Source organism: Humulus lupulus, chromosome 6 (genome assembly GCF_963169125.1).
Source record: "Humulus lupulus chromosome 6, drHumLupu1.1, whole genome shotgun sequence".
Lineage (NCBI taxonomy): Eukaryota > Viridiplantae > Streptophyta > Magnoliopsida > Rosales > Cannabaceae > Humulus > Humulus lupulus.
The window spans coordinates 49,064,521-49,084,279 of NC_084798.1; the positions used below are offsets into that span (position 1 = coordinate 49,064,521).

Sequence of the window (19,759 nt, forward strand, 5' to 3'; positions counted from 1 at the left end):
ATAGTTTATAAAAGGAGTTACACCCTTTTATAAAGTGTGTGTGGACAATGGGTGTTTAGAGGAAAAGGAGAGAAAGAGAGTAGTGTTCATCTACACCCCAAGCACGCGTTTGATCTTTGATGTGTAGGTGGGTGAAATGTGACGAGCATAATCATGAAGAATGATGGTTCATAGACTTGATCACAAAAGTATGTAAAACTTCTTTTTTTTATTATGTTTGATGCCTTGAATAAGATGATTTCATTGTGCGATATTGAGCATGACTATGTTTGATCAATTCTTGATTATTGTTTGATGCTCAATTAATTTCAACAATTGGTATGAGAGCCAAGTTATCTGATTTTAAGGCTCATGAATACTTTGTCAAAATTTTGAGTGCATTTTCATATATTTTTTTTTTTTTTAGAATTTTTATGAGTGTTGATTATCCAAAATTCAAAATACATGATTTTAACCTAAATAAATGATGGATTGAGTCTATATATCAAATATATAACTTGTGGGTGGTGTTTTTTTTATGATTATTGGACTCATATTTGGCCATTTTTGGACTGGTTTTCAAGCTCTTTTAGCTGAAAATAGATTTGAATAAAATCAGTTTTCAAGTAGTGTTTTGGCCAAATAATTTTTATGGTTTAAAAGACAATGAAATTTGGAGCAAAACCCCTCAAACGGCATCAAAAACGGAGTACTGGAGGTCAAAATCCGACTTGGTCAGAATCTAGGTCCGAAACGGGTCAAATTCGACCCATCTGGAGGTTGAAGACGATAAAAAACGACGTGTCGTTTTTTCTCGAGCTCATTGTCGTTTTTAGATTTTTATGTCGTTTTAGAGAGGGTGTCGTTTTTTGAACTTCATGTCGTTTTTTTTATATGTTGTCGTTTTTATCATTTTTTGTCGTTTTTTGGGCTTCAGCAAAAAATAAAACCCAAGCGCGTGGGGTGCGTGTAGGGTCCATTTTTGGACTATTTTTCACCATTTAGCTCCAAGTTTGTTTTCCCACTTAATTGTGTGATTATATTTTGGGTTTGGTCAATATTAACAATTAATTGACATATAATCATATAATTAAATTAAATTAAAATTATTATCTCACAATTTATCTTATATCATTTATTAATTGTAAACATGATTATATTTATTTGAAACTTATGCCTTATGTTTTGTTATAAAATACTTGGCATTATGTGCAAATATGATTATGCTGTTGTGATGTTAAATGAGTGCTTATGTACTCACCTATCGTGAGATTAAGCATGTCAATTTGCCATTCATAATAATTGTGAGATTAATACAATTTGAATGTTTATGTGCTTGCCTATCGTGAGTCTAAACATGTCAAATTATGGAGTTTAAAATTATAATCTCACATAAGACCCAATAATCGAGCAATATGTTATACCAAATTTTTGTACATATGTCTTATAATTTGTTTTTGAGGATTCATGATTACGAATGGATTATTGTTGGCATATATTTGGTTTATTTACATAATTATTACCTATTTGATTTATGCTTTTTTTTTTTAAAGATTCTTTGACATTTATGGATGCGTAGTTGGGATTATTTGATGATTATGAGATTATAATCTATGACGAACATGTAATTAAATGTTCTATGGATATTCATATCGTGATTGTGATTATCGCTGATTAAATTCACATTTGTTCTAATCACAATTAATACTAAGATCCATACATGCAATTTAGTCATCCTGTCGATGATTTTATTGTTGGGTAGGATGCTTAGATTGTGAAGGAAACACATTGGATGTCATGAACCGCACAATCTTTTCTACCCTATCGGTAGTGGATTAATGAATTTGGTTGTGACATGCGAAGTGGTTGTCCTTACCTGCGTAAGAGTCATATGTTTTGTTAGAACGACTCTAGCATGACATGATCGATTTTGTTGATAGATCATTTGGAAAGCTGAGAAAACGAGCAAATAGTGCGATCCTTGTTTTCACATGCATAGTGGCACTGCTCATTGATATTTTCTCTTAGCTTCAAGCAATCCTAAAATCTCTACTATTTAATTATCGGATGGGACAATAATGTGTTTTGACATAACGATATCTCATTGTAAAGTCGGACTAGGCCTAAAATTGATAAATCTTGTAGTCGCATTGTTTCAATAGATGCCGAGTTACTCCATGATCAGTGGGAGATTGAGAATATTGAGATGGGTGTTAGTTGGCTGTAGTGAGGTATATATGTGTTAATCGATCCTTCCATGACAACTTTATGAGGATGAGATCGCTTAGGAATCTCTTAAGGTATTGAAGTGAAACTTTTACGTTTTTCGAAAATGATGAGTTCAGGAAACTATTGCATTGATTTTATACCCTAAGATAGTTTCAGTGGGACTAGTGAATCATCTATTGTGGTTTTCTTATAATTAAGGCTCAAGATATGGCATAGATCATAAGTGGACAAATTTTGGAAGAATACGACAATAGATATGTGATCATTATCTATTTCGAGGTGATAAACGTATAACTTGGAGATGTTCGTAAACACGATGAATCCAAATTAAATAGAATAACGCATGTGTACTCAATATCATGTCATTGTTGCTACAAAGTTGAGGATAGCTAAGTTATATTTAGGCAACAATTTTGGTTTGATTGAAGTCAATGAAACAAAGCTTGATATATAGTGATATTGATAACTTAGTATTCTTTTTTGGATAACCAATGGAAAGAATAAGGGGAAGTTAGGTTTTGACTTATTTAAGCATAGTACACATGCTGGTCATATTAATTATTTTGTCCATAAAGTTTTTTTTTTATGATCTATAATATCATGTATAAGATTTGAGAGATATCGAGTATTTATTACTCTTTGTTAAAATCTCTCTCACATGATCATTATATTGAGCACAGTCTTCTCGAGCTTTGACACATCAAAGTTTTAAACGTTGTGTTTTAGAAAGCTTCAAAGTGGAAAACACCTAAATAATTAATCCAAACATGCATAATGACGTGCAATCACTTCTTATATGCATTGTTTGACGAAGTGACAAGTACAAAACGGGACGTATATATATAGTCTCAATGGTTGCACTGCATGCATGTTGTTTTAATGGTTGTTATTATATTTGGATATCTTCCAGGCCAAATTATGTTTAATATATGTATCCTATCGGTATGATATTATACATGATTTATTTGACTGCCTTTTAGATAATGAAGTTTAATATGGTGGTTGTTTATTATATTGGTCCAAGTGGGAGAGATATTTGAATTTTTGTATGGACTAATATAATCACAAACATAATTCCATATTCACAACCATGTTAGGTGTTTAAAGAGACAATATGAGTTAAGTTTTTTGCTATGACACTCAAAAGGATTTAGATTTGATGGGTTGTATCGTTTCATTCCAAATAGCCTTATATAGGTTGAGACTGAATAATGATTTAATTTGCAGACCTTGTTTTTGGGCAATCGCAATCTCAAAGTTTAATTGTGAAAGAGAAAATGATTATCTCAATGGTTTTTTTTTTTATAGTACTATGGTTCATATATTTGTCTCTTCTATCCACTATTGATGATGAGTAAATAAAGCTGTCCATGTTGGATTTTCAAGTTGGGGTTAGTCAAGGGTCAAAAGATTATTTAGGGAATAACTAGACTTATCCCTTGTTTTGCTTCCGCTGTTCTTCTTGCCGACCCTACAATCAGCCAGAATATGATAAGAAACTCCATATGTGAACAAGCAAAGATATAGGATCGAAATAGTTTTACAGACCTACAATTACAAGTAGGAAATAAGGTTAACGACATATACCTCAAAATTGTTAATCGATAGCCATTAGTAGTTCTTAATCCTTATTTGGAGAGCTGATATGTTAATATCATGATTTCCAAGATATAATCAAACATGGAAGTTTAGGCTTAATCACATGATAACTGAGAGATTTTTCTTGATGACAGGTCTTGTTGAGAACAGACTATTTGAGGAACAAATTAAGGTTGATTAAAGCCTATAGCTAGTTACCATTATGATGGAATGAACTGTTCAAAATACATTATTATTGGATGATAAAGTGCTGACTATTTGGAAATCAATATAGAAGGATGTGAGAACTAAATTCTTATTTTAGAATTTCATTTGGCTCAATCAAGCCTTGAGAAGGCAACTGACAAGGACACCCGAATTCAATGGATTAAATTCATTTTGGAAAGGCATCAAGACAATGACTATTATTATTCTCAGAATGGACAATTCGAAACATTATCGTTAGTCAATATTATGTGAGAGATCAATGGGAACAATGATATGTTTATATTATTACATGGTTAGTACATTGCTCATAATTTATGATGTTGATCTAATCTGGAGACAAGTAAAACTGTTATTTGATAGTCTCTGTTGGATGAAGAATTTTAGAGAAGCCTTGCATGGTCTAAGTATTTAGATTCTTCATGTTGAGATCAACGGAAAGATGAATTATCTCATAGATTATGTTGACTGACTTTTGATGTGAGTAATGTTTCAATTTCATTGAGAACTTTGGAATAGTCTAAAGTGTGATGTATTGTGAAAGGCCTAAAGTCCACGTGTATTGATAATGATGAGAGATCAATTTTGAGATTGTTCCATACATGCTTGTTGAAGGCAGCCTCGAGTGTTCTCATGTATATGCATTCCCTATTGTGATATTTGTCATGGGCATGTTGGATTGGTACTTGAGTAGTCATCCTTATGGTATCAAGGATGTCTTTGCAATCGACAAATCAACATTATGACGCTTAATAGTTGGTTTTAGTGATATCGATTGAACAGAGTGCATGGATGTCAAAATCCTCTATAATGGTAGGAGGAGCTATTTTATGATTAAGTGTCTAATCAAATAAACACCTACAATTTCCTCTCCCATACATGTAGGTATAATGGTAAAAGGAGTTATTTTGTAATTTGGTGTTAGGTGGACACTTACAGCATCCTCATTCATAGATGTAGAGTGAGTGACGTGTTATGAGGACATGGTTTATACAATACAACTGTGATATTTTGTTTCAATGTCAAGAGTAGTTTACTCTATTGTGAATTTACTGAACTTATGTGATAAATGTCGCAGTCATATCTTTCTCTCGGAACTTGCGGAGTCTTGTTACTCCATTAATGAAGATGACGTTCCATTTGTAATGAGAAAGTTGTGGAGTCCTTTATTTGCATCATGACACGCACTTATAGATAACATGTCAATAACTACACTGACAAGGCTTGCCTAACCGTGTGTACTGAGAACATACTTCTTATGTGGATTGTTAGGTGCCAAAGATGTATTTAATCAGTGGGAGTTACTGTTTTCATATATGATAGACATGTTAAGGATTGTTATTTATTGTTGAATACATGCATATTGTGGATCACTCTTTGGCATTATGAGTGCACACTCGTTTGGTAATGATATAATGATGCGAGCCAATGGCTTAGTCTAGATATCATGTTTGAGTGGATCCATATTGGGAGTTATCGCCATGCTTTATGAATCTCCAATGTCTCGTTATGTATCATATTTGTATCCTATCGATGTGATATGATGCATAATTTGTTTTATAGACATTTGTGGTTCTTGAGATTCTTGTGTATAGACATTATTGTTCAATGAGCACTTGTTGGTTTAATTATGTAGTCCAAGTGGGAGAATGTTAGAATATTTTATATGGACTGACATAATTATACGTTGCTCACGTAGTGTCGTGATTAGCATGTAAGGATAACTATATAATCGGTATTGCATGCTATTACCATCGAGCCATAATGGGATGGACATAATGTACTAACACGCTCGGGGCCCATGGACACGCTCTCAATGTCTTTAGGCCAGCCCATTGGGCCAAGGCAACTAATCCTCTCATTGGGTATCTAGGCCCAATAAGCCCATTATAGTTTATAAAAGGGGTTACACCCTTTTATAAAGTGTGTGTGGACAATGGGTGTTTAGAGGAAAAGGAGAGAAAGAGAGTAGTGTTCATCTACACCCCAAGCACGCCTTTGATCTTTGATGTGTAGGTGGGTGAAATGTGATGAGCATAATCATGAAGAATGATGGTTCATAGACTTGATCACAAAGGTATGTAAAACTTCTTTTTCTTATTATGTTTGATGCCTTAAATAAGATGATTTCATTGTGCAATATTGAGCATGACTATGTTTGATCAATTCTTGATTATTGTTTGATGCTCAATTAATTTCAACAGAATGTAGACAAAAAAAATTGTAGCCTTTTATTTTCAAGATGATGATAAAAGAATTTGAATATTCTTAACAAATATAACATATTTCACTAGAAAATTATGATTCGTAATATTATTAGACACTCATGCATATAAATAGTAGTTCATTAAATATTGGAAAAAAAAAAAAGAGTTTGGCCCCAGTATTTTTCTCCAATACACAATTGTCTATCTGTGTTTTGTTAAATGACAATTCCGACCATCTATTTTATCAAATTAATCAAAATAATATCATATACCCGATTTTGGTCAAAATATTCTTAAATATTTTCTTTTCTTCTCAAATCCTCAATCACTTTTTCTGTTTCTCTAAACCAATCGCATCGTCAACAACCCAATAATTTAAAATATTTTGACCAAAATCAAGTTTAGAGTACTATTTTAATCTATTTTTTAAAACACAGAGTCTAAATTATCATATACCAAAGCATACGGATCGATCGCGAATTTGAAAATTGCATATTTTCCCTTAAATATTTCCTTTTGCAAATTGCAAAGTAATATTTTCACACTTGAATACATTTAATAAAAACAAACAACATAATTTCATGAAGTAATTACGAATTTTTATAAGTTTTGTCATAATTACTATTGTTGACGACGTTTTTCGTCAACTAAAATTAAATAAGAACGATTAAGCACTTATAAACAATAAAGGAAGAAAAGAAAGAACAAAGATTTTTTACAGGGTTTAGTAGTTAAATATACCCAAGTCCACGAGTCACTTTTACTAAGTAGTCTACGTTTAAAACTTTAAGAGCAATTTCACAGAGCTTTAAGTACAAATTTGTGCGTAAGAAATAAATGACTAAATGTCAGCTACTTATAGACTCGGTTTACAAAATATTATTCTCTTAATTTTAGGGAAGAAACAAGACATCTCATTTGAATTTGAAATACAAAAGAATATATTAAAATACAATCAAATGTATTAACTAAATAAATATCCCTTAAAAATAGGGTTGTTTACAGAGTTTTAACTAAGCCTATAATTGTAAGGATTTATAAATGCATATGTGTTGTTACTTTAACGCGCTTTCGAGCCTGCTTCATGTTTCGAGCTCATCGGAACATTAACATCGCCTCCTTACCGTCAAACTTTTGAGACTATCCTTCTAAGGGGAGATCTGCCTTCGAGCTCACATTGCATGCTTGGGTGCCAATGACATGGCACCTTAGAGTGATCGATTATCAGCATAAGTAACCATGCTAATTATTCTCTGCATTTATTATCTCCACACTTGCGAGCCTACATTTCGAGGGTGCTATTTATATCTCAAAATTTAGGGTGTAACATTTTGTCCCCATAAAAATATCTTTTCAAGCCCCGTGAGAAGGAAACTTTTGAACTTCTCTTTTGGGAAATGTGCTTACCTACCACACTCGAGTATGCACACGTCTCATCACAAGAATGGATATTGGGAGTACTAAAGTACTCTTCTTCTACCCACATCCTTTCACTTCCTACTTTTTCTGACCCTTTTCGAGGTTGAACGTGGTCCCTCGAAACACGTTTTAATATTAATTTAAGGGCCTAGATTCACTTGGAAATCTCCATTTTAAGCCTATTTATACCCATCTTCTCTCCTTCTTCATCACGTTCACTCTTTCTTTTAAAATAAAACCATAGCGTTTAAGCTTTTCGCATGTTCTCTTCGAGGAAAAAGAAAAGGATATCTAAAATCCCCCGATTTCCTTCATATTCTCCCTTCTATAATGAATTTCCAAGAATCTCTCTACACAAGTATTTCCATTCTACACTTCATTTTCATCACCAACTTCCTTAGTGTAAGTTTTCGACCTTTCTTCTATTTTGCATGAGTTTTTTTTTTTCTTTTCTTAATGTGTTCTTGAAATCTTGTTGAAAAAGGTGGTTTTTTGATATGTTTGAGTATGTGATTTGTGAGAATAAATAGGCATTTTTTAGGGTAAAACTGGCAGTTTTCTGAGCTGTAGAGTGGTAGGCTATAGGTATCGTGTAGTATAAGAAATAAGGTTTTAGAATAGGGTTTTAATGCACACAAACCGATGATAACCCCATTTTGGGTAATTTTCCATTTCCTCCTAGAAAATATGGATAACCCAAATTGGAAGTTTAATCACCCACTCTACGTTGGTTCAATCTCGATACTTCGAGTTGGATTCGGCCCGAATTACTCGAAACTTATATCTCATTATTTCAAGCTTATTTAATCTTAAATTTTCAAGATATTTTATTTTTCATATCTTTCTAAAGAATGGGCCTTTACCCTTTCCTTTCTTGTTAGTTGATGCAGTCTTCAAAGGATCGATGGGGGCCCGGCCTTGCCATTCCTTATCACCCTCATTCGCCTTGAGTTGAATCTTCTTTTACTTGAAACCAATGAGGATTTGAGAGAACGAAGAGCGTCTCGAACTTGAATACATACGTGCTCATTTTCAACGTCCATTCACTAAAATCGAAGAAGGAAAAATAAGAAGGTTATGGTTTGTTTGGACCCCACCTTTAAAGTGACCACTGACTACCACCCAAGGGAACTCTCTTGCAAGACCATTGAGAGTTATTCGAGCCAACCACTTAAATCATCAGCCTTATAAACCTCCCTTCGTGCCTCAAAGAGTGAATTTTTTGAGGCTAACCACTACAAGAGTTATATTAAGACCACAAGACAAATTTCGGACCTCCTGTCTTGCCATGGCCTAAAATTGTCTGCTGAGTTAGTGTGTTAAGCTCTTGGGCCTCTCAAAAGAAGTAGTTATGCTCCGGGTGAGGATAACCCAAAGAGGAAATACAAGCTCGCGGCCTGGAACCGCAACCATATGCAAACTGGGGCACTTTTGCCCTTGAAGTATTATTTCCGACAGTTTACCGACTGGATCGATATAGCCCCATTCCAACTACAATCCAATTCATACTGAGTCATCGCAACACTGAGGTCGCTATACCACGAGATGTCATGGGAGGGGCCATCAACATATGAGATATTATGTCTATTTTACCTAAAAAAAACAACCATACCTGAGCTCAAGGTGGGGATGGCTTCTATTATTTGTCGAGCTACCCCTGAGAAAGAAGAATGTTTGAGGATATACTGAACCATTCTCCAAACTTTAAGACACAATTCTTCTAAAACTAATGGAATTGAGCCATCCAAGTTCTACTCGTTCTAGAGTCTCCGTAAGTTTCCATCCTTAATGCTAACAATGCTTCAATTTTTATTTTTGGAGCTCGAATGCTCATCCAAATTGTTTGTGCAGCAAACTTTGACTGCCTGAAGCCTATCAAAGACATGAAGGACCATAGGGAAGCAATCCTGAAGCTTCCATACGACAAGCGGTCTCTCAACTACCTCCTTCACGAGGACAAGCTCCGCTTATGTGTTATTCTCGATGAGGGTGAGTCAACAGATGATGCTGGAACTTGAAAATGTGATGGGAGAATATCCTGATTCCCACTTCCAAACCCCTTTCAAAGAAAATGAAAGTGGGCTCAAGCTCGAGGGTTTTCATTCCTTCCCTTAATGAACCCTTGTGCTCAAGGAACGAGGCTCAAGACAAGGCTTCTCCTGGCCCCAACTAATGGAGGTAATGTAGTCATTGATATGATTAACTGGTCTCCCACTCTTCTTGAGTGAGAACCCAATGTCCTAGTTTTTTTATAAGAACACCCATAATAACTTTATGATCTAGTCAGGGGTAGATTTTAAAGTACATAGGGATGATAGTTGGCTTGCCGAGTCCCAAACTATGTATAATATTAATGAAGTATGGGAAGGCATAGGACTACAGTATGACTCGAATGAGTGGCGAGATCTATCTGAGTTGTCTCCCACTTTTCAAGGTGAGGAATATAGTCCTAGTATTATCAAGATATCCTCAGAGGACATAGAGATTTCTTCGACTTTGAGTTCAAACCACGGTGAACCCTCCAGTTAGGTTTCTTTTCTAATATTGCATTCATGTTTCAAATAAATGTGATTGAAAACTTATGTTTTCCTTCTCTTTTGCAGGTGAGATGGATTCTGATCTCTAAATCATCCTTAGCCAACCTTCTGCCTCCATAGGCTCAAAGCGAGTTCAGGTCTCCTTGAAGACCACCAAAGCTTCGAAGGTGACCAAAGTGTTGAGACTGCAACCGCAGCCTCGCCCGCCTCCTGCTTTCTCCGGCCCCACAGTAGTGTTGTTGGGTTTTATGCCCTTATAAAACCATGTCGGACATGTAACACAATTTTATATTGTCAATAAAAGTAGTAGAAATCATTTAGTTTGACAACCATGTTGCTTGTTTGTTTATTACATGATTATTGAAATAATATAAAATTTATAAAATCTCGAACATATGGATAGTAACAATTATAGTGACCAGGTTAGAGTAAATTATAGTTGTAATTATATGTTCAAAAGAACGAGTCTTAAGATTAGATCAGTACATTGGATTTTCACTGATTAGGCAATCTACAATATGATCTACTGACACATTTGGGGTGTGATGTCTTATCCAAGGCATTGACCAAGTAGATAATATCGGATGTATTTGGTTACATCGGACTAGGACTGATATTGATTACTGATTGATAAATAAGTATCGTTGTTATCGAATCTAATCAGTGTCACAACATTGACCATAGGATAAGTCGATCTTAATTCTGAGTGATAATATTCTGGTAATTATATTATTTAAATCTTTTCACTTATTCGTTACCAGCTTACCCTACGGTCTAGTCCATACATACATCATGGAGATTTAGTAGTGTAATTGAGTGGGAGTATTATTCATAGATATGAAATCTATAATTTCTATATGAGAAGTGAAAAGATGATTTCCTTAATTGCTTTGTTCAAAAGGTTATATGATTTAGATCTTATTTTTGTGATTAAGTTCACGGAAATATCATTTATAAGGAACTTAGTGGGAGTTAAGGATAAAATACTGATGAGGGGTAAAATGGTAAATTGCACCCAGCTCATTAGTAAGTTATCGATAGAGGATTCATTGACTGTAATGGAAAACAATGGATAACATATTTATGGTTTGGAAAATATGTCCTATGAATTCAAGAGTTCAATTCCGAGTCTATAGTGGAGTCACAAGGAATTAATAAGGTAGTAAAATTATTCGTAAATAAATTCATGTTAACTTTTTGGAGCTTAATTTCATGGATCCATGGCCCCCGCATCACCTTTGAGTAAATTATCTAGAATGTCTCAATTAAATGATTTAATTATCAATTAGGATTTTTAAAGTTGACTAGGTCAATTTGGGAAAACTTACAGAGATATGAGATTTAGAGAATAAAAGATAATATTAGGGTAAATTTATTAATATTGATAAATTGGTGTCAATATAAATTAATAATATTAAATCAAGTTACAAATTATAATTAGTTAATTTCAACAAGGATTTCATTAATTAATTAAAAATAAAAAGATAAAAGCCTTGGACTCACACAAATGGACTTGAGACAATTCTCTTTACTTTGAATTTAAATCCCAACAATTTTTAATTAATTAATTAAATCCTTATTCAAATTAACTAATTATAATTTGAAACTTGATTAATATTATTTATTTATATTGACACAAATTTATCAATGTTAATAAATTTACCCAAAGATTCTATTTTATTGTCTAAATCTCATATCTCTGTACATTTTCCAAAATTGACTTAGTCAACTTTAAAAATTCTTATTGATAATTAAATCAATTAATTGAGACATTCTTGATGATTTAGTCATAGATGATGTGAGGACCATGGATCCATGAAATCAAGCTCCAATAAGCTACTGTGAATTTATTTACGAATAATTTCACTACCTTATTAATTTCTTGTGACTCCACTATAGACTCCCAATTGAACTCTTAAATTCATAGAACGTATTTTCCAAACAACAAATATGTTATCCATTGTTGTAACCATTATAGTCAGTCAATCCTCTATCGATGACTAACTAACGAGCTGGGTGCAAATTATCGTTTTACCCCTCATCAGTTTTTTATCCTTAACTCTAACTAAGTTCCTTATAAATGATATTTCCGTGAACTTAATCACATATATGAGACATCAATCATTTAACCTTTTGAACAAAGAAATCAAGGAAATCATCTTTTAACTTCTCATACAGAAGTTATAGATTTCATATTTATGAATAATACTCCCACTCAATTACACTACTAAATTTTCAAGATGTAAGTATGGGCTAAATCGTAGGGTAAGCTAGTAACGAACAAGTCAAAAGATTTGAATAATATAATTAGCATAATATTATCACTCATAATTAAGATCGACTTAACCTATGGTCAACGTTGTGACATTGATTAGATTCGATAACAACAATACTTATTTATCTATCAATAATCAATATCGGTCATAGTCCAATGTAACAAAATACATCCGATCTTATCTGCTTGGTCAATGCCTTGGACAAGACATCACACCCCGAATGTGTAAGTAGATCATATCGTAGATTGCCTAATCAGTGTAAATCCAATGCACTGATATAATCTTAGGACTCGTTCTTTTGAACATATAATTACAACTACAATCCATTGTGACCTAGTCACTATAATTGTAACTATCCATATGTTCGGGATTTTATAAATGTTTGTATTATTTCAAAAATCATGTAATAAAATGTAATGACCGAACTATTTCTAAGACTTAGACCATTAAAACTACTAGACATAATTACTACCTTTGAAGAGAACATACATGAGAAATATTCATAACTTTATTGAAAACTTTAAAATAATATTTGTAATACATAAATGAGCTCATTGTTTTAAAATAAAACATAACTTAAATGAAATTGTTTACAAAGCAAAATGTGGAAAATACATAAAAGCGTAATTTAAAGAAACTAAAGAAAATAACGTCGTCCTCGAATCGACACGCAGCCCATCCACTCCATTCACCTCAACATACATGCCAAGCTTCCAAGAATCTTTCCGCTTTTGTATCTATTTTCCTGCATCACACTAAGAGTATAGGAGTGAGCCTAATGCCCAACAAGGAAAAACTACTAACAACATAAAGCATATACATAAATTATACCATAAACACATATACTATAAATATATGTCATATAATACTACTTGGGGCTTGTAAACTAAACAAGTCATATGCCCAATAGATTGTTGGGGCTTGCTATCCAAGCAAGTCATATGCCCATAATTTATTGGGGCTTGTTAGATATACAAATCATATGCCCAAGGTCTATAAACATACTATACATAATGTAACATAAGATAACATAACATAACATAACATAACATAAGGTAGCATAACATATCATATAAAGTAGTAGTAGTAGTAGTAGTTAGTAGTAGTTAGTATTAGTTTGTAGTATGTTAGATTACGTGGATATTGGTTCAAGTCGGGACTTAGTTGGAAACTCATAGCAATAGTTATGAATTTTTTAAGTTTAACCTATAGTTTAAGAATATTAATTATAACATAAGGTTTGATTAATATTGTTGGTCCTAGGTGTATTATTTATTATAACCTAAGGTTTAGATAGAGCCAATAAGAATATGACACTTGTCATAAGCATGATTATTAGGGAATTAGAGTTTGTTATTTTATGGTTAGTTAAGAAATTTGTGGATTATGTTGTTATTTAGATAATTAAATAGATTTTCCCGTAACTTTAGGGTACTGTAACTTCCAACCTATTTTTGACCTAGTTATGTTATGAATTTCGAAAAATAGTATTTCTAGAAAGTTGTAGATAATGGAATGAGATTTCTAACGGTATAAAGATGGTCTAAATTGGAGTCTTACAGCTCTAGTTACTACAGATGAGTTTAGAGTTACGAGATTTAGGAAGTTAGAAGTTAGGATTCTATTTTTTTTATTTTTGTTTTTAATTTTTTAAAACAAGCTTTGACTCCTTAGACCTACCTCTGAATGATTTGACCGAGTCCTAAGCCTTTGACTGATGAATATTCAAATATTTTCAATTAAATTCATTATTTTTATTTAAAGCCAAAAAGAAGATTTTTATTCCTAGAACTCTATAAATTGGACTTAGAACCCAGCCCTTCTCCTCACTCTTCAGCTGTAATCAGACTCCAAGGTACTAGTACTACCATAGAATGATAAATACTTGGGTTGGGAAAAAGCTTTGCCATTCTTAAGCTTTATAAAATACTTGGGAAGTTAGGTTTAGTGTATTTCGGTATTGGGGTTAGACCAATCCATAAAGTCAACTAAGGTACTCCTATTCTTTAAGTCCAATTCTTTAAAACTCTTTAGTTTTCTTTAGTTCCTTTTATTCAGATCCTAACTTTCGTTATTGGTTCTTGATTAGGTTCTTGAAACTTAAGTTCTTTCTTGGTAAGTTTCTTCTTGATGGTTTAGTTTCCACATTCATTCTTTATTCTTTAGAAATACTCACCATTTGTATTGTTGGTTATAGGAGTGTTCAAATCCCGTCCTTATTCTCATATCCCGGTGTTGGTAAGGAAAATAGGATAGATTTTATGTGCTTATATGTTATGTTATGTTATGTTATGATATGCTAAGTTATATGTTTATGCTATGATAAGTATACGTATGAAATGTTTTAGTTCTTGGGTATATGTTTTGTTTAGATAACAAGCATATAATTTGTTTAGATAACAAATAACTTGTTTAGATAACAAGTCCCAATAGTATATTCCTTAGGCATATGATTTGTTTAGATAGCAAGCCCCATAAATTTATATGACTTGTTTAGATAACTAGCCCTGTAGAATTATGGGCATATGATTGCCTAGCTAGCAAGCCCCAAGATATATGATGGCCATTGTAATAGATGTTTTTGTAGCCATATGTTTTATAGTGTATGCTTATGATATATGATATATGTTTTAGATAGTCTTATGTTCTTTTATAGTATTTGATGTAGTCTTATGCTTATGTTTACGATGTATGTTTTGTTTTTAGTAGATTTTCCTTGCTGGGCATTAGGCTCATTCCTTTATTTTAGTGTGATGCAGGAAAATGATTATGGAGGCGGAAGGATTCTTGGTAGCATGGTGTAAATATCGAGTAATATCCTAAGAAATATTTGAAATGGCGTCCATTCTCGAAGGCCTTCCAAGGTCCAATGTGCCCACACCAGGGTGATAAGCTAAAGTGTCGAGATACATAGACACAGGCCTCCGAGCATAAGTCTTCAAGGGTTATCATGTGAGGGACTCGCCATGCAAGGCTACCCTATGTCTCGCTATGCGAGGCTGCCTTGTGTCGCGCCGTGTGAGTCCCCGTGCACACCCAAGTACCCAGACGCGGGAACCCCGAGGCATCACCCTCGTTATGCGAGGGTCAAGGCGAGTCCCCCGCGCACACCCAAGTACCCGGACATGGGTACCCCGAGGCATCACCCTCGCTATGCGAGGGTCAAGGTGAGCCTCCCGCGTGCACCCTAGTACCTGACCATGGGTACCCCGAGACATCACCCTTGCTGTGGGAGGGTCAAGGTAAGCATCCCCGTGTGCCTAAGTGCCCGGACATGGGTACCCCAAGGCATCACCCTTGCTATGCGAGGGTCAAGGTGAGCCTCCCGCGCACCGCGTCTACGCGAGGCATTGCACCCAGCCGCCGTGTGATCAGCCTAGGCTAGCCTCGCTATGTGAGGGGCCAGCCCCGCCGCTTCTCACGGGTCCCGCGCCCATGGACGCATGCGTTCGCACCGTTGGCCACCCTCGCTAGGCGAGGGCATAGCCCCACTACTTCTCATGTTTGGAGCCTCCTCAATATGCATACGAGGAACACTTGGAAACACCAAATGGGTATGTCAAATGAACATTAGGCGCCAAACGTGAAGTGATGAGCACGGCTAGGTGCAAGGCACGTGTACTGACACGAGATATACGGTTGTGAAGAGGATGGAGGCATGGCTCTACCATCTGAGGAGTAGTGGCGGTATGAACCTGTACGGAGAGTGGAGGCACTACCTGAGCATCCCCAACAATGTTCCAGAGTCCACAGTACGATGTCCTACACCACTACTTGAGCATTGTCAGGGTAGACACCACTATGTCCTGAGCCACTACCCTGACCCTGTACCTGCATACGTACACGGTCCCCTGAGACCCACTTGTATCAGGGGGCCAATAGAGCCCACCTATAAATAGATTTTGACCCCTCAGGTTAGGAGGTTGGAAAACTGATTGTAGGAGAGACACTTAAGAAATATATGATCCTTGTTTCATTGTTGCTCTGGTTTTTTCTGTTGATTCAAGTTCTTTCCATCTGATTCTAAGCTTTCCGTAGTATAAAAATCTGAGTTTTCTAACCTTTAATTGTTGACAAGTTCTTACCGTCAACACGTGGCATGTGTGTTGAGGATGAATGGAATGGATGGGCTGTGTGTCGATCGAGGATGACGTTTATTTTAGTCTTTTGAAATATGTCTCTTTTGTAATTCCGCATTCAACTTTTTTTTAACTTGTTTTTAAAGCTATGTTTTTTGTTTTGTAAACAATGGGATCCCATACCATATCACATTTTATTTTACATTTTTAATAAAGACATGTTATTTCTTATATTTTGGGTTTTCAATAAAGGCATGTTATTTCTTATGTTTGTATCGAAATAGTAGCTATGTCTAGTAATTTTAATGGTCCAAGGTCTTAGAAATAGTTGGGTCATTACATGAACACTACTAAAACCAACAATAAGAATGGTGAGTATTTCTAAAGAGTAAAGAATAAATGTGGAAACTAAACCTTCAAGAAGAAACTGTAACGACCCAAAATCACTAATAAGGCTTAAGGGCCTTGATTAGTGTGCCGGGAGGGCACAACTGGTTTACGTGTGAATTTGCTAAGTTTAATGTGTGATTATATGATAAGCAAGCTAGTATGTTTATATGAATATAAATGTGAATATATGCTATAATTGTTAGAACCACATTATTATGTGGGTAAATCTGCAGCATGCGACTTGAGGCGATCCTAGGGAGCTAGTTAGCGGGAAAGTCACAACGGGGCTTAATACTTGACTTTGGGCAAGTCAAGGGGTATTTCAGGTATTGGATGGCTGTTTAGGTTATCGGGTTATGGAAATGAATAATTGGAGATATATTTGAGGTTAGGAAATCTAAGGTGGGAATACTGGGGAATTTTGCCATTTTGCCCTCGGGGACATTTCTAGTACCCCGAGCCTCGGGATTAACTTAATTGCCTAAGAGTAGACTAAGTAAGTCACATAATTCTGTGGAACATTAGGAACCGACCTTCTTCCCTTCTCTCTTTCTCTCTCAAAGGAAAACCACTAGAACCTAAGGAAAACTTAGCTGGAAACTCTGTGATTTGAGCTAGAGTTTTGAGGGATTAGCTCAGTTTTAGCAAAGGAATTCAACCAGGATTGAGGTAAGGATTGGATCACACTTTTTTTTGTTGAAATTCTGTGGTTTTGATTGAGTTCTAAGAGATTTTGGGTTTTGAACTTGAAGACTGAATTGAAGCTATGAACTTTGGAGTTAGCTCAGAACTTGCTTAGAGAGCTGATTCTGCAGTGAAGGTAAGCTCGAATTTATGGTTTAATATTTGAATTCTGATGTTTTCATGGCTGGTTTTAGTGTTCTTAAGCTTTTGGGTTTCAAAGATTGAAGTGGGATTTTGATGAGTTTTTAAGCTAGGTTTTCGTTGGATTATGTTGCTGGAATCATGTTAGAAGTTTTGTGATAATTGAGTTGTGGAATTAGGATAGTTTTGGATGGTTTTGAGTGAGGTTTGAGAGTTAAAAATGGAGGTTTTCCTGGGTTCGAAGGGGTCGGGCCGCGTCATAGTTCTTGGTGAGCCGCAACCCTCTGAAGCTGATGCATGCTGAGGAAAGAGGGCAGGCCGCGGCATAGGGCTTGTAAGGCCGCGGCCTATGTCTGGTTTTGGGTGTGGGGGAGCCTCTGGTTGGGGCCATGCCGTGGTATGGGAGGCTTGTGCCACGACCCTTAAGGGAATTTGGGATCTTAAGAATGGGAATTTAACCTAGGGTGCTCAGGATCGAATCTACTACCGTGCTTGGTGGAATTCGATGTTCCGGAGATTAGAACTTTGTCTAGAAACCCTTCTTTACAATTATTGATGGTATCCCTTATCTTGGTTGTGACTAGGAACTAAGCTAGGGCTCGGGGATCGGATCGTTCTTAAGAGGTATCGCTCATAGTCAGTGCACTTGGGAACTAAAGGTAAGAAAACTGCACCCGGTTATGGATTTATAATGGGACTAAGGGATCCCTATTTTGTATGCTTTGTGAAGGATGGTATTATGCCATGTAAATAGTAGACCAACGGCCTAAGAGTGCCAAAGTTTACACTAGCACACAGGGCACGGCTCAGCCACTGGTAGCTGAGGACAGCTTATTATGCACTGAGTGTGGTTTAAGCGTGTCGAAGTTAGTGGGTTAAACATAGGGTGCGACCTAAGGTGTCAACCTTGATTACTGTGTGATTTGATTGTTATTATTGATTGGTGGATTGTTATGATGTATGGCTGGGTGTTGATTAGCTTAATCTTTGGTTGAATCTTCATGCTTTGTGATTATTGTGGTATGTTAAGTGTATAAACAAGCTTAAGGGGTTATCCAAATGTTATTGTTGCTTGTTATACATGATGATATGTTTTCTTGTTGAGCCTTGGCTCACGGGTGCTTCGTGGTGCAGGTAAAGGCAAGGGAAAGCTCGATCAGAGCTGATTTGGAGAGCTCTGAGAGCAGAATGTACATGATCAGCTGTTCAACCGCCACGGTTGAGAGGGAGACAGGAACAGGAGAACCATAAATATTGTTTTGCCCTTAGAGTGGCTAATGGTTGTTTGAACTCTGGAAATTTTGTAAACAGACTTTTGAACGCTGTTCCTTTTTGGGATCCCATGTGTAAAAATGTGGTGTAAGGCGTCCTGAGTTTATCCCGAACTAAGGATGCAATGGCTGTGAAGCGCGAGCTCATAATTTTAAACAGCTGTCGAAGCACGAGCTTGGTGATGATATCTAGCTCGTGGTAATTCTAATATACTGCATACCCTCGGATCCCTAGAGACTCGGGATCCCTTTATACGTTTATTTATGCTCAGACTGTCGTATTTATTATTTGAGATAACGGGAACCTGTTTATTCTATTATCAAATCGTATCCCAATATAAATGGGAATTATTTGTACTAAATGTAATCATTATGTAAATGCGTAATTGATTCACGTGGTTACCCAAACCTGTCCATGGAATTCCCTTATAAATACTGGAATATTGGATAGGAATAGGGACTATTATTCTGTAATACCAAAACTCTGCCAAAATAGAGAGAGAAACAACAATAATATTGACTCGTGGACTAGGTGGATTTTAACCACTGAACCACGTTAAAGTTATGTGTTATTGAGTGAATTCATATTATTTTTCATTACAGTTTACTATTAAGCACAAATCTGCCTTATTATTTCTTAATACATTGTTGGAAAAAACCGCGTCAACAGTTTGGTGCTTTCATTGAGAGCAAATTAGTGCTTCATAAAAATCCCAGTCGATTCTCATCATGGTGCTCACTCGC

The 19,759-nt window shown here is 35.4% G+C and overlaps 1 long non-coding RNA gene across 2 annotated transcripts; it reads left to right on the forward strand.

Annotated features, from left to right (window-relative positions):
* Nucleotides 1-59: 59 nt before the first annotated feature.
* On the forward strand, nt 60-19,280 carry LOC133782155 (uncharacterized). Of its 2 annotated transcripts, XR_009870350.1 has the most exons (3): nt 60-188; nt 5,838-6,088; nt 18,879-19,280. It is a non-coding gene; the product is annotated as an uncharacterized LOC133782155 (long non-coding RNA). The 2 variants fall into 2 exon arrangements; XR_009870349.1 differs by lacking the exon at nt 60-188 and having other exon boundaries at nt 2,989-6,088.
* Nucleotides 19,281-19,759: the final 479 nt, after the last annotated feature.